At 32.9% G+C, this 17,153-nt stretch overlaps 1 long non-coding RNA gene across 41 annotated transcripts in view; it reads right to left on the bottom strand.

The window, feature by feature from the left end:
* Nucleotides 1-13,435, bottom strand: part of LOC114284449 (uncharacterized) — a 48,182-nt gene extending 34,747 nt beyond the window's left edge. For 19 of the 41 annotated variants that reach the window (XR_014361308.1, XR_014361314.1, XR_014361309.1 and 16 more), the window contains exons 1-8: nt 13,096-13,435; nt 12,883-13,003; nt 12,072-12,155; nt 11,392-11,493; nt 11,073-11,144; nt 7,403-7,482; nt 2,618-2,695; nt 1,035-1,202 (exon numbers count right to left, since the gene is read on the bottom strand). This is a non-coding gene — a long non-coding RNA (uncharacterized LOC114284449). Of the gene's footprint in view, nt 1-576; nt 610-1,034; nt 1,203-2,617; nt 2,696-3,403; nt 3,740-7,397; nt 7,483-8,213; nt 8,416-11,072; nt 11,145-11,391; nt 11,494-12,071; nt 12,156-12,882; nt 13,004-13,095 lie in introns of those variants that run through there. The other 22 variants (XR_014361311.1, XR_014361320.1, XR_014361322.1 and 19 more) reach the window with 12 other exon arrangements.
* Nucleotides 13,436-17,153: the final 3,718 nt, after the last annotated feature.

Genomic DNA, 17,153 nt, shown 5'->3' with positions numbered 1-17,153 from the left:
CCAATTTAGTGTGTCAACCGATTCCGGAAAAGAGTTTTTAAATTACAAGTTTTCACAAACGGGAATTATGCTCTAGATTCAAAACCGGGAACCGATTTCAAGTCCCGTCTTTTCCTACATGTCATTTGTGCCTAGTTAATCGTGTGTGTCAAGTTTCGTTGACATCCGACACCGTTTGACTATTTTAGTATGTCAACCAGTTCAGAAAAATAGTTTCTAAAGGACAAATTTTCACAAATGGGAATTAGACTCTAGATTCAAAACTGGAAATTGGTTTCAAGTCTCTTCTTTTCCTACAAGAAAGCCTACAATAGTTATTCATCTCCACAGTACATGCAATATGAAATCACTTTAACAAATAATGACAAAACATAAATTTAACAATCTTGATTTCAATTAGACTTTCAACTTTAATTCATGGGATAAGAACACAACTAACTGCATTAGAATATGTAACAAAACAACCAATAAAGTTCAGTTGGAGGTACATTTTACACAAGTCCCACATAAAGTTTGTGCAAACATAACTGGTGAGCATAGAAGAAATTGAAGACATGTATAAGTGAATAAAAATACCTTTAGATTTTTATATATGAATCCCTTAGTGTTCTGTAGGTGGTAAAACACGATTTCCAAAATTAGTAGAAAATGATGAAAAAAAATTCTTGAGAAGAGCTTAGAAGATGATCTAACACAGAAAACAAGAAGTAACTTCCAAAAAATAAAATTCTAAATGCACTCTAAGATTGAGAAAGAGTTGAAATGATGAAGGACAAATACTTCTATAATCAATATTAACCTTCTAGATTTATTATCTTTGCAGAAAAAAGGATACAATAGGGATGGCTTTATTCTATAATGATTTTGTCATTTCAATTTGCTTGTTTAGAAAGTACATATATCACAAAAAGAGTTGTAATTGAGAGGATTAGAGTGTAAGATTAATAATTGGAATCACATCACAGGCTATCTTGGGAAAAGATTGATATTGATAAGTAAAAAAATAAAAATAAAATAAAAACCAGAATATTTACCTGTATGGCAAGTTCCCTAGTTGGGCAGATGACAATTACCCCTGTTCAGATTTGATGTAACAACTCCACAGCAGGTATCAAAAAGGCAAGGGTCTTTCCAGAACCTGTCCTTGCAGCTCCAAGAACATCTTTGCCTTCCAAAAGTGGCGGAATAGATCTAGCTTGGATCTGCAATTGGAATCAGAAGTTAACTCAGGGATATATGTTCTATCTAAGGATATCCACATAAAGTAAATAGTTATGACAATACAAATATAACAATCTGCATATCAAATTTACATAGAAATAATTCATGCACTCTGTTTATAAAGAGATAGGTAATTCATTCTGTCAAGAGCAAATTATGTTAACAACAATGATCAAACTCAAAGATTCATTTACATACGGGAAGCGTGTAATAACATCACGGAGTGCTAGAAAATTCAGTCAACTAGGTTTCTTTGTTTTCTGTCAATGACAATAGGTGAATAATGGTATGCCACTTTTATAATACATGAGAACTGGGAATCCATTAACACGTTGAGACCTAGAAAAAACATTTCAAATCTTTTCCTATCACCTCCAGGCATATAATTTGGGCACACATATTTTCTGAATTTTAATTATTAATTCTCCAGTTACTACTAGAACGGGGAAAAAAGGAAAACAAACATTCATATATATTTGTTTTTTCCTTTGAAAACTGTACGAATGTGAATATCTAGTTAGTAAACCATGTTAGTAGTATCTCAGGATATTCTTTCAGTCTCAAAATACAATGAATATGAGCTACGAGTCCTCTGCAACCAACAGAGTACAGCATAAGGGCATTCAACAAGGAAAGTCCCAGAATAGCAAATAGGGATCAAAACCAATCACACTGCTTCATTCAGCAACCAAATTTAGTTGCCACTTGACCTTAAGATATGTGACAAACAACCAAATCCAGCGTTCCTACCTTGCACGAGAAGACCAACAAATTACATGGATTTAATAGATGGGAATCAACAGCATTCTAGCAATGTCAGTAGTTAGTGTTGCAGAGAATGGAAGCATTTGTTTTTGGGTTGCTGTTTCTTTTACTCCAAAAATTGATGACATGAAGATTTCTACCAATTAAGCCACTATTTTTTTTTTTTTTTTTATTTATTTTTTTTTTGGAACTAGGAAATGCCCTCAAGCTACAAGGGAAAATAAAAAAGTAACAAGTCCTAAAGATAGGCAGGGGGATTCTGAACCCAATCTAAAGGTAAAACTCCCTTGAATTGAGCAGAAGCTAGCCAATGGGCAGCTCAGTTGACAATCAAGCCACCTTGAACTAGAAAATAGGCTAAAAAATAACCAGCCCACTAAAACAGGGTTCCAAACACCACAAAGATGAGGTCAAATGTATGGGAACCCATATCATTGACAGAAATTTATGAAAAAGTAACCATTTGTCAAAAAGTTTTGCATAGCATGATATGACAAACTGTAACATTTTATAGAGAAACCACATTTAATTGATATAGATACCTCCGTTCATATATTGAACAGGTAAATAATTACTATAAAACCGCAGGTGAAAGACAAGTTGAATTTAATCTTGGTTAAAAATAGATTACCTGGGACAAAATTCGCTGCTTGTTCCTAATTTGAGTCCTTGCCTTGTTCACGACTGAGTTAGGTGACTTCTAGAACCTCTGTATGAAAGAGAAAATCAGATTAGAAGGAAACTAATAAAATATAATAAAGAAAAAAAATAGATGTGTGGCCTCTGGGTTTTCAAGAAACACAGAAAGCAAATAACAATGGGCTCAGGTATGTGTAATCTGATATATTTATTTATTTTTAAGCATATTTTTTGGGGTTTTCATATTTCAATTGTATAAGGAAATGGGGTTTTCTTCAATCCACGTCAATCAAATTAATTACAGGAGGCAAAAACTACAGGTTTAGCAAATTCAAGGTGAAGAAACTCTTGAGAGGTTGAACAACGAAGGGGCAAAGATTTGACAAGTTGAAAATTATAGTTAGGGTTTGGAATTGGGGGAATGAGAGAGATAGATTCGGAGCTCAATGTTGAATTTAAAAATTGAAACAATCAGAATTTCAGAACTGCAAAAGATTGTATTTAAGTAATTAACAAATCTAATTCCCATATTAACATATCAAACAAAAAAATGAGACGATCAATGAATGAAAATGATCACAAAAATGATTAATATAGCTAATCTAACAACATAAAACCCTAATTCGGATAGATTCGGAGCTCAATCTGTGTTAAAACAACAAAATTGAGATCCAAAAACCCAAGAACGAATCAAACCCAGATCTGAAACAATCGATCAATCACCACAATTCGGAATTGAAGCAAACCCATATCTAAAAGAGAGAAGCAGATATCAAACCTGATCGAATTGGAGACAAGAAGGTACCCAAGTCCAGATCCGTTGATGCTTTCGGGTAGAGAGAGAGGAGCAAAAATTGCGAAGAGCTCCTAAAATCGAATCAAACTGTATTTGTGTTGTTCAAATAATGGCAATGTGAGAGAGAAGAGCCGTTTGGGAGGGCTTGGAATAACTAGTCCAAGTCCAAATCCAACCAAGTATCTCAATGTAAAAGAGAACCTGTTTTTAATATAGAGGAAGGGAGAGAGAGAGAGAGACCGAGATCGACAGAGAGAGAGAGAGAGAGAGAGCAAGAGCGAGATAGACAGGGATCGACAGAGAGAGACCGAGATCGATAGAGATCGACAGAGAGACACCGAGATCAACACAGAGAGAGCAAGAAAAAAACTTGTGATTTGCGGCAATGGCGGTGAGCAACGGTGGCCAGCGACGGTTGGGTGGTGAGCAAGGGTGAGGTTTGGTGGTGACTATTCTGTGTGTGTGTGAGACAGAACAGAGAAAGTGTTGGTGTGAAACAGAAGAAGAGGGGCGTCGGTGGTAATAAAATTTTCAACCTTTAGCAACTAAACTATTATTTGTCGATAAATATTAATCAATAATAACTAATTTTTGAAAAGTTACACCTTTTGTGAAATAATTTTTTTCATAAAATTTACACCTTTTACTAAAACTTACACACTTTCTGAAAATTTACACATTTTTGTAGAAATGCTTACACCTTTTCTGAAAAGTTACTCCTTTTGTGAAATAATTTTTGTCATAAAATTTACACATTTTATTGGAACTTACACCTTTTGTGAAAATGAAACTCACACCTTTTGTGAAGCTACTTACATCTTTTGTGAAAAAACATACATTATTTCTGAAAAGTTATACCTTTTGTGAAATAATTTGTTTCATAAAATTTATACCTTTTGCTAAAACTTCCATGTTTTCTGAAAATTTACACATTATTGTGAAACTTACACCTTTTCTGAAAAGTTACTCCTTTTGTGAAATAATTTTTGTCATAAAATTTACACCTTTTATTGGAACTTACACCTTTTGTGAAAACGAAACTTACACCTTTTCTGAAATTACTTGCACTAATTCTGAAAAATTACACCTTTTGTGAAATAACTTCTTTCATAAAATTTACACTTTTTACTAAAACTTACACATTTTTTGAAAATTTACACCTTTTTGTGGAAGTACTTACACCTTTTTTGAAAAGTTACTCATTTTGTAAAATAATTTGTGTCATAAACTTTACACATTTTATTGGAACTTACACCTTTTGTGAAGCTACTTACATTTTTTATGAAATAACTTACACTAATTCTGAAAAGTTACATCTTTTGTGAAATAATTTCTTTCATAAAATTTACACTTTTTGCTAAAATTTACACATTTTTTGAAAATTTACACCCTTTCGTGGAAGAATTTACACATTTTCTAAAAAGTTACTCCTTCTGTGAAATAATTTTTTTCATAAAATTTACACCTTTTGTGAAATGAGTTTTGTTTTCACAAAAAGGTGTAAGTTCCAACAAAAGGTGTAAATTTTATGAAAAAATTTATTTTACAAAAGGAGTAACTTCTCAAAAAAAGTGTATGTATTTCTATGAAAATGTGTAAATTTTTAGAAAAGGTGTAAGTTTTAACAGAAGGTATAAATTTTATGAAACGAATTATTTCACAAAAGGTGTAACTTTTCAGAAATAGGGTAAGTTATTTCACAAAAGATGTAAGTAACTTCACAAAAGGTGTAAGTTTCGTTTTCACAAAAGGTGTAAGTTCCAATAAAAGGTGTAAATTTTATGAAAAAATTATTTCAACAAAAGAAATAACTTTTCAGAAAATGTGTAAGCATTTCTACAAAAAGGTGTAAATTTTCAAAAAGGTGAAAGTTTTAACAAAATGTATAAATCTTATGAAAGAAATTATTTCACAAAATGTGTAACTTTTCAGAAATAGTGTAAGTTTTTTCACAAAAGATGTAAGTAACTTCACAAAAGGTGTAAGTTTCGTTTTTACAAAAGGTGTAAGTTCCAATAAAAGGTGTAAATTTTATGAAAAAAATTATTTCACAAAAGGAGTAACTTTTCAGAAAAGGTGCAAGTATTTTAAAGAAAATGTGTAAGTTTTCAGAAAAGATATAAGTTTTAACAAAATGTGTAAATTTTATGAAAGAAAATTTTTCACATACGGTGTAACTTTTCAGAAAATGTGTAAGTATTTTAACGAAAAGGTCTAAGTTTTCAAAAAAGGTGTAAGTTTTAACAAAATGTGTAAATTTTATGAAAGAAAATTTTTCACATATGGTGTAACTTTTCTGAAAAAGTGCAACTTTTTTCAAAAAAGATGTAAGTATTATGTGTAAGTTGTCAAAAGTTACACCTTTGGTAAGTAATTTCACAAAAGAAGTAAGTGTTCACAAAAGGTGTAAGTAATTTCACAAAAGGCGTAAGTTCTCAGAAAATGTGGAAGTAATTTCACAAAAAAGCGTAAGTTTTCAGAAAATGTGTAAGTAATTTCACAAAAAAGCGTAAGTTCTCAAAAAAGGTGTAAGCAATTTCACAAAAAAGTGTAAGTCTTCACAAAAGGCGTAAGTTTTCCCAAAGGGTGTAAGTTTTCAAAAATCACTTAAGCCTTTTTTTGAAATTACTTATGCCTTTTGTGAAAATTTACGGCTTTTGTGAAAACTTACACTCTCTTGTGAAATTATTTACAACTTTTTGTGACAATTTACACATTTAGTCGTATAACATATTATTTTATTAATTTACCTGGAAAGTGACCTGTTTAGCAGGTCGCCAATGTGTAAATTTTCAAATATTTTGGTATAACCCAATACAGAGAAAGGTGTAAATGCAAAATAGAAAGGGTGTAAGTGCCTTGCATATAATATGCAAGACACACCTAAGAAAGGTCCTAAAACAAAATGTCACATCTAAATCATAATCATTTTACTTTTTCTCTCACAACTATTAAATCAATTATAAAAAAAAAAAAAAACCATCATCCAAACACAACTTTTTAAACCAAACAAAAAAATATCTAAAAAGCTAACTAAAATAACTTATTCACAAACGGGGCTATCAACTGTTAAGATAATTATATATGCATATATATATAGAGAGAGAGAGAGAGAGAATCTATCTATATTGACTAATATTGTATAATATTGTGTATTGAACTATTACAAGAGGTAACCTATATAAGATTTATATGTATTGTTAATCAAACAAATCACTGATAATAAGGAAACCTATAGAAATATAAAAATCTAACAAATACGGAAAGTGAATTTAACCAAAACCCTTCCATTGGATCCTTATTCAGTAAAAATAACAACCCAATTTATTTTGCTTCATAAACCCCTTAAGGAAGAAACACATAATTGAGCAAGCACAAAGTAAAATATATATTTTTTTTTTCCTTGGACAATATTGTCAGAATAATACATTACTGTGAACCAGAGTAACATGTTACTGTCAAACAGAGTAACACGTTATTACTTACATCAATTTTGACGATAATAATTTTTTTTCCCCCTTAAGAATTTCATAGTCAATATAGATCTTATTTGATAGATTTTAATGAGGATTCTAAAAATATTAATTTTATTAAAAATCGGCATCTAAATCAAAAGTTATATTATTTTAAAGTTCAATATTTTGATAATAGTGCTATGTGTTGAACTTTTTAAGAATTTTTTTTTGTACTTATCCTTAATGCATTAAAATTTTATTATAAAAGGGTTTCAACCAAACCCCCATATTCTAGATAATGATCAAAAAAGAATGCAGGAAGTGCTAAGTGATCAAATTAGCAAGGAAAAGAGAGGTTGTGGTTCAATTTCATCTATATATATATATATATACATACTAGTCGTGAAGTGCCATGCTTCACACGATAGCCTATGCCCATGGTTTAAGCAACTTCAAATTGCTTGATTTGAAATTTACATCCATTCAATAGGATCCTTAATCTTTGATCACTAATTACTAACGTTACCCTGTTGTGCGTTACTTGTAGCTTGCTGTTTTGTACGTTCAGCAATAACTGTGAGCACTACAGATGGAACTTTAGGGTCCCTACACAACAAATAGAACAAAAATACATAAGCAAAAGAATAAAAATAACTCAACTACAAAGACAAGTTAAACGAGAGAGAACAAGGTATAGAAATATTTTTGGGGTCTTAGATTAACATAAAATAATTGATTATATGAACTATAGAACTGGTTTTGGAAAGTTCATGTCCAGATATTCAGCCATACTTGAACTTCAGCTTTTGCAAATTTCATCCAAAGATGCAAGTAAAAACATAATTGTTAAAACTATTTTGTCATTCATTTTCCTCCCAAAATCCAAATGTTTTGAATCATCTAAATCATTTTATCTTATGAAACTATTATTAGAATTCTATCCACAATACCAAAGAAGTAACAATGTCAATGTCCAAAAATAGAAGAACAATAAAATATATAATCAAAATTTTGAAGGCTATTAATAGTGTTATGTATCTATCATGTGTTACATACGATTCTACAAGCATTGAAAATGCAAGCCACAGACAAATTTTTATTATTTTTTTTTATATTAAAAAAAAAAGAAATAAATTTGTCTGACAGTTATCTTTTTATTAATTTCTTTATAACACAACTAAGATGCTACCATATGATTGTAGTTATTATTTCCCAAAATTCAGAAACACTACTTGTATGGTTCTGGTATTCCAATAAAAAAAACTACTGATCATTCAACAGAACTACCCCAATATGATTGTAGTTATTATTTCCCAGAATTCAGAAATACTACTTACATAGTTCTGGTATTCCAATAGAAAACTATTGATCATTCAATTAAAAAAGATAAGCCAACCCCAATATCGCACTCTAGTCCAAACTAATCTCTTGATGCAATACCAAAAAACTTGGGACTCTTGGAGGACTCTTGGAGGAGCAACATTGCACTAAACTAATCTCAATGGAGTTTGAGAGAAACCACTTGACATTTCGAACACCCTACACAAAGAATTAACCGAGAATAAAAATAAGATAATGATACATCTAAACCATTTTATCTTCAAAACAACTTACGAAAGAAATGGCTTTAAACTTGTTCAACTACCTTATTTTTCTCATGTTCCTCCCACACCAATAGATCTCCACAATAGTAAGTACTGGTTATATCATTTAGATTTTAAATCTCAAAGGTTTGACATCAATCCAGGAATCCAATTAGAAAATTGGGCTGATATTGAAATTTGAGATGAATAGGCTTTAAAAGACATTCAAAAAATAGTATATAATTAAAGCAAAAACAAGCTTATTTTTGGTATCATCTTAATAAAACTAATTTGTATAATTTTCCACACTTATAAATCAAGTCTTAGGTCCTAACAAGTTAAGAATAAAGAAATAAATAAAGATTTATATGCTGCTGTAGAAGCGAACAATCAATAGTTGTATTACTCTGCACAGAACAATGTGCATGAATATATACTGGAAAATAGATAGCACAAGAAGTAGATCTATGTTTAACCCTTAATTAGGTAAGGCACATAGCCAGGCCAAATAAGCAAGAAGGAAGACAAATATGAAAATGTTATCAACTGCAAACAAAATCAATGAAGAAGAATGGCAACATTGCCTATGAAATTTGTTGAAGACAAACCAATTGCTATGAAATGCCAATAATTTCATTAACAAATAGATGCATACGTACGTACAGATAGATAGGCGGAAATCTATAAAATCAATGAAAAAACTACAAATTTATTTATTTTTCGTATAATTATAATTAATTTCAATAACTACCATATCTATAAATTGTAAATATAATGAACTAAGGTTCGTATAAATCACTCAATTTTTATGCATATTTACAAAGATAAACACTTTCTATGTGCACTCTCAAAAGGGTGCATACGGTACGTACTTCATAACTTTTTCACAAAATTTTGTATCATAGACCACAAAATGTCATAAATTTTCTCAACACAAAATCGCATAACTTCACCATTTGTTACATTAGAGTGCATACCATAATTCAATATACGCAACTTTAACAAGTATCATAACACCATAAATATTCATAATTTTCATAACAAAAAATTGTAATCTTCTTACCATGTACACCATTTTAGGGGTGCACATTAGAGATTTCTCCTATAAAAAACCATACGATTAAACCTCAAAGCATTTATAAACTAACCAAAAGAGCCGAAATCTTATGACAAAAACAGTCAAATAAAATCAAAATTGAGAGATGCAAAATTATAAAAGATGAACAATTCTCTATATTTCCAAACACCCTTCACGAGATACTAAGGCTCCGTTTGTTTTGGGGTGTAATGGATGGGAGGAGATTAGGATGGAGGGGGGATTATTTAGTGTTGTGTTTGTTTGTAGAGTTGGGGAAGGGATTAGGATGGAGGAGGGGATATAGATGGAGGTTGGAAGGGGGATTGGGATGGAGGAGGTGGAGGTGGAGGTGGAGGTGGAGGTAGAGGTGGAGGTGGAGGTGGTATTAGAAAAATAGTGAGGGGATTAGAAATTTTTTTATTTTTTTTATATTGGGAATTTTTTTTTTATAATATTAATGTTATATTTTTTATATTTTTTTATTTGTTTTATTATTTTATATAAAAATAATTTAACAATTCCTACACTAACAACTATCATCAAAACAAACACAATTTTATTTAATCCCCTCACTAACAATCCTCTCACTATTAATCCCCTCACTATGAATCCCCTCCATTCTACCTCTCTGAAAACAAACTGGGCCTAAGGATGTAATAGAAGACACTTTTATTACATAGCATTATTGAACATAGCAAATAAAGAGGGAGCTCTTTCTTAAACTGGAAAAAAAAAAAAAAAAACTTGAGTTAATAAACAAAAGAAAAAAGAAAATCTAGTTTTAAAAAAAAACCTGAACAATAAGACTAAAAGCTTTTCACAGAAATGAACATTTGATTTTGCTGCAACTCTTTACCTTATAATCAATCGACACCACACATTATTCACACGCAAATTATTGAGAACTGTGGATCAAAACAAATGGCTCATGAGAAGCTTAGGAGGAAAAAAAATTATAGGGTAAATTACAAATACACCCCCAAGGTTTCCTTAAAGTACAGATTGCCCCATATGATTTGAAAAATTACGAATACCTCCTTGTCCGAATTTTTTATTTAACAGAATTAATTGAAAAAATAAAATTCATAATTACTCTCTTATACAATAATAAAATTACCTAAATTATTAATTGATACATATTTCTAACATCATTAAAAACTGTTAATTGACTTGATAATTTATTAATAAAATGGGCAATTTGTTATGGAATTAGAAATCTCAGGGGGTGGAATGTAATTTCCAGAACCACATGAGGCAATTCGTATTTTAATCAAACCTCAGGGGTGTATTTGTAATTTATCCAAAATTATATTTTCTCTGAATATGCTTTTCATTCACAAAATTTTATCACTGAGGTTATAGACAAACCTAACTATTACAAAGAAAATAATACATACCATAAAAAATTTAACAAGGACAAATTAAAAGACACAAGACCATGTATAACAACAATAAATATTGAAAGCTAAAGCACCAAATAAAACGGAAACAAGGAGGTGAAGAAGACAAGATATAGGGAGCAAGAAGTTTCATACCTTATAAAGCGGCAATTAACACCCTATAACTGAGATCTCTCTTTGTTCCCCTCATGTAAATCTGCTTATGCTCTGTAATTTTCATTTTCCAAGTGAGACAAATGAATCAAAGCAATGATAAAAAGAAAGCACGAAAATAGACATAAAAAGGTCAGTAAGTATCCTAAAAATTAGCAAATACAAAAAGAGTTTTCACTATCAATACAAAAATTAATAAGATCAACATTTACAAAAATAAGCATGTCAATGTGCAATAAAGATACACGATATGCGCACGCGCGCACACATATATATAGTTGAGAATGAAACATAAACTGACTTCTTGGCAGATTTGCAGATGGCTTTGGTGGCGATGGAGTTGTGGACTTTCTGGTCCTCTTCCTCTTCGATGGAGTCGGGAGTTAATCTGACATGTCAAAATCTGGAAGAAATAAAAGGAGAACAAAGTTTAAGATGTATGATAACAAAATGTATCTTATAGAATTTCTACATGAATGGTCTACAACTATAAGGGATTAATTTCAACATTTTTAACAATGTGCACTTTTGCATATTTAGTGCACTGTTATAGAGTGAATAAAGCACATATATACATTACCTTGGGAAGAAATTTTTTTAAATGTATTAGTCAAGCTCGATAAACTCAATTTAAATTTTGCCAAAATAATTTCAAATGTTAGCATGTATATAGCCTTACAGATTAAAAATTCAGTGAAAACTTTAATTTCATATGAATATTTGTCAATAAATAGGACAAAATAAAGATGATATAATAATCTTAATACTTCCACAAACTTAAATAAACTACTGTAAATGGCCTTAGCCAAAAAAAGAAAAATAAAAAGGAAACATAATCATATATCTCAAATCCTAGTACAAAACTACTTGAAAGAAAGAACACAAGTGCAAAAGGCAAAAGCATAAGTTGTCCTGCACTTGCTTCCACCTAACTGAGCTTCAGCAAAATAGAGTAACGAGAACACCAACACAAACAACTACCTTGAGGCTTTTTTAAAGTACCAAAAAAAAGCAGCCAGATAAATAAGCTATATGACAACCATAGCCATAGGCTCCAAACTCCACCTGCTTTCATCATATAACCAAAGAATCATAATAAGTTATATATCCAACTTTCTTAAATAGTCTAAGAGACTGTAAAAAAAAAGACCAAGAAATTTCACGGATTGAATTCACATTTAAGGACATCTGACTACCAGTTTCGCAATAACACGTGGCTATAATTTTCTGACAAATCTCATGACTGGAACAATTTTTCAAATACATGGTGTGCCACTTTGAAGGGTGGCTTCAATCTACTCAAGGTCCACTTCCTTTTGATTTGTAAAACATAATGATACATATCATTGTTGTATATCAACCCAGGTGGGTCAAAGTTATCTTGCTTTAAGCCAGTCAAAATTCTCCTTTCTCTTCAACATTCAGCGTCTATCTATCTCTAAATTTCAACATTCATTGTTGACGCAGTATTTTTTTTTTTTTTTTGGAGAAAAATTAGAGAAAACAAAAACCATAGTGTTTGGTCACTTGCTACGCACCTTGATGTTTGAATTTGCCATTTTTTATAAAGCAAAAATCAAAGAAAGTTGATTACAAACACTAGATTCTGATATTTCACCCAACTTTTTTTTTTCTTTCCAAATCCATACCCAAATACATGATCCGAACAATTCAAATTCCTAGTTAAATTCATGATCCAAGCACACTCTAAAATACAAAAGAAAGAAAATTTTATCTTCGTCTCTTGCATAAAGTAAAAATACAACAAAGTTCTGGTAACATCATCACTCACCTGAACCGCAAACAAAGTCAACGAACCTTTCAAACCCAACTATCTAAGTAGCGATTGAGAGCAATTGAAGAACAACGAGAGCTGGTATTGATGATCGTGACTCAGTTTCAACCCCAGCAATCTGAATAGAGCCGAAGTGGAGCTGGGTTAAGCTTCTTCTAACATTGCAATCCTAACTAAAACAACATTGCATGCAACAACGAAGAGAATTACCGGTACAAAATAGGATGAAATCTCGAACAAGCTTCAACGGAGGACCAAGGGCTTCAATTTTCGAAACAGAGGTCACCGATCAAGTATTTGACGCCATCGATCTGGTTGGACCTATTTCTGGTAGGCTTGGAGAGTACAGATACAAACTGCAAACCCATATTCGGTAGGGTTTCGACATCATCGTTGTGAAGATCTCGTTTCACCGTCATTTAGATCGTCATTTCAGTATCGTAGAGAAACACAGAGAAAAAAAAAAAAAAAAATTGAGGCGCAAGCGAAAGAGAAGCTGGGAGTCTTGCTATTATTACCTGTCAAAATTATTTGAATCCCCTCATTCTATAAAAAAAAAATTATTATAAGCTAGGTAAAATTTTATTAAAAGGTATTATTAACCTCTCAATAAGAATTAATATTTTATAATATTGGATATTCACTCTCACCTCCAATTCTAACTATACGTATTTTATGTTTGTAAATCCTAAACTTATTTTTTTTCATAACCAACTAATATAAATCCTAAATTTATTATTTTTCATAATCATCTTAATCCTGAATGTGTCATCTTTATCACCATCATCAACTCTATTAAACTTGAAAGTTTTGCTTCAAGTATAACGTATACTTCATCACTTATTTCACTGTATAGAGCAATGGAGGACGAGGACAACAATTCTAGTGAGACCGGCGTTCCATTAATAAGTTTATCTGTCTTGTATTAACATTCTCGGTCGTTTTCGGTCGTTCTTGTTTCGTTCGAGCTGTTCGGTACTGGTTTGCTGACTATTAGAATTATGTTCGGTAATACAGTACTGAATATAATCCTTTCATTCAATACATAGGTTCCGAACATTAATGCAGATAGTCAGTTATGTAATTTTATTTGTTAAACTAACTTAGAATGAAAAAAAAGTGAATTGGAATGGATTTAAGTTATGTATTTTGAATGGATTTAATTCATGTTATTTTAAGTTGTGAATTGAAATGGATTCAAGTTACACAGTGATGAACAAATTTTGTTCGAACATACAGTGCTGACAGGATCATTATTGTTCGACAAAACAGTTCTGAACAAAATACATTTTTTCGGCTACACAGTGGTAAACAAATTGTTTTGGGCTACATTCAGAATTCTGATGGCAATTCAGACGATGATTTTGATGGCGATTCAGACGATGATTTTGTTTTTTCTCATCTTGCAAACGGCTATGCAAATCCCGTAGAAATTGGAGTATCTTCGATCGATCTCAGCGATGACGAAGATACAAAAAGTCACGAAGAAGATAATGATGAGAGAGGTTACTGATTCGGCGATACGGAGAGCGTTCAGAGAAGATGAGAGTCGTCGGAATGCTCCGTTGACAGCCGAGACGGCGACGAGAGTGATTATAGCGATCCCGATTTCCCTTTTCTTTACTTGTTATATCCGGACTTAGGTTCTGTGGAGCGGGTTGTTGTGAGTATGTTGTTTGCACCCTTTAATCCTTATATTGAGCCTTGGGTTGTGTTGGGAAGATTTGGAGCAGGTTGGTTGAGCTTAGGAACTAAGTCTAGTTGCCCAGATTTTGGCTTGTCCGCTCGAGCGGGGGTTTGGGCGCTCGAGCAGGGATTACACCCATCCAGTATGTCCTGTGTAGTGTTGGACGCTCGAGCGGGGGATTGGCCGCTCAAGCGGGAGGTTGTGAGTGACGCTCGAGCGGGGAGTTGGGCGCTCCAGCGGGGACCTGTCTGCAAAAAACTTCTGGGAGTGTGCATCCGCCGCTCGAGCGGGAATTTGGCCGCTCGAGCGGGAGTCTGTGAGTGGCGCTCGAGCGGGGGTTTCCACGCTCGAGCGGGGCGACTATTATAAAAATCCGAGACCCGACTTTCTGGATCATTTTTCATCTCCCTTTTGATTCTAAAACCCTAGAACCGTCTTCTCCCTCTCCCTACACACCTTCTCTCTTAGGTTCGATCTACTTAGAGTGTATTTCTACCTTAGTTCCTTTGGAAGAAAGGTAGAGCTTCGCGAGAGCTTCCTTTTAATCTGAAAAAGAGAGGATTTGGACCACTTTGGACTTCCGTCATCTTCTCCATTCGAGTTCTTCACTTCAAGGTAGGGATTTCCTACTCCATATTATAGGTTTTGTTCTAAGTTTTGGCATTTTGATATGTTGGGGGTTGTTTGGTAATTTTGGGAAAAACCCTAGTTGTTGTAATAAATTAATTTATATAATTAATTTAGGGAAAATTGGGGAATTTAGTTGAATTCATGGAATTTATGAATTTATTAATTAAATGGTGTAGTTGGTTAGTTTAATCACTCACCTATGAAAATGTTGGAATTATGTTAGTTGATACATTTATTTCCTGTTTAGAAATAACTATTTTGGGCTATCGGTGGAGGATAGTCGTGATTGTTGTAGACATTGCTTGTGGATTAGGGAAAACTGAAACTAATCACATTGGTTAAGTAATTGATTTAGCCTGTTGAATTAATACAGAAAATACATGTATTGATTGTGTGTTGTATGTGACAAGTGTTTAATACATTGTATATGCATTTTTGTTTGGGAGGAGATAGGGGATGTACTCCACGGTTTAGGGGAAGATAGGGGATGGACCTCTAAACCGGATTTTGTTTGGGAGGAGATAGGGGATGGACTCCATTAGCACCACTATTATGTGTGCTTATTGATATTGAAGTGGTTTGTTATTGATACAGCACTAAAATGTGTATCAAACGGGAAGTATGAAGTGTTTTGATATGAGCCTGAGTCTCATTTGTTTTGTTGATGTTGAAAATAATGTGAATATGATATATAGTTCACTGCTGTAAGTTTGGCCGGGTTCTGAGCCATTTTGATAATAATGGAAAGTGAGACGTGTCATTGACATTAGTGTCATGAGATTGTATAATAATATAATTGATTATCCTGGTTAACCATCTATTGAACGCTATTGCTTTATCCAATGCTTATATTTGGTTTAGTATATTTCTACTAGGCTGTGGCTCACCCTATACGGGAACATCATTTTCAGGTTCAGGTGATAAGCTACCTCCAAGGACTTAGCTTGGAAGGAATTGGAGTTGAAGACTCTATTTAGTTTAGTTGTCATTTATTTTATTTGATATTACATGTAAACACTCAAGCCAAGGGCTTAATTTGTAGTTCAGTTAGTACTCATATTTTGTGTCCAAGTGTTGGCTTGGAAAGATGTAAGCCCGTAGGGCATTTACTTTTGATGTTACATGTAATGCTTTTCAATAAGAATACTCTGATGAATGGTATAATGGTTGGCTTTCTTTTATTAATGCATGTCAATGTTATATATATTATGGGTTTATTTTGAGGGCGTTACAACTTGGTATCAGAGCGTACCGGGTTCGAATGCTTTGGGTACGTGGGAAGTGATTAGTATCACAAAGGGTTCGTCTCACTTGATAGAGACTTAGATATACTGTTATGTGCTTATATGATAACATGTTTATGTGACTATTTGGGTATGGAATGTAGTTTCTAGAATATTGGTTGGACCCTTGAGTTTCTGATAGTCTTGTTGGAAAGGCACTTGATCAATACTGCTTCCAACCGGAACTATAGTGACGCCTCGGGACTGTCATTATCCGGGAATGAAATTCGTAGGTGCTTATATGATTATGTGCTTACGTGGAATGAATTATTGTTGTCCAATGCATTAGGACGCGAGTGTTTAGTTTCGGCACATTTATTAATGTGCTAACGTCTTTGTTTTCTTTATTAGGATGTCAGGACGAGGACGAGAACGCGGTAGGCGTGGTAGGCCGGGTAGGTAGGAGGTGCCTGTGCCAGAGGAGATTCCGACAGTACAGGAGGGAGTTGGCCAGGCCAATGTGGCCGAGCCAGTAGGCCAGCAGGCTATGGGCGCTTTAGCCCGAGACATAGCAGGGGCATTCAGGGAGTCAGTAGGCATTCTCAGAGCTGAGAATCAAGCTCAGGTAGTTGTTGCGGATGCTGGACCTGCCTTTCTGAAGAGAGAGTTCTTCCGGTCTAATCCGGATGAATTTGTGGGTGATCCTAAAGAGCCGCTTAAGGCAGATG

This window comes from Camellia sinensis, chromosome 2, assembly GCF_055761805.1.
Source record: "Camellia sinensis isolate YWXY chromosome 2, ASM5576180v1, whole genome shotgun sequence".
Lineage (NCBI taxonomy): Eukaryota > Viridiplantae > Streptophyta > Magnoliopsida > Ericales > Theaceae > Camellia > Camellia sinensis.
This window is presented reverse-complemented; position numbering and strand designations above follow the sequence as displayed.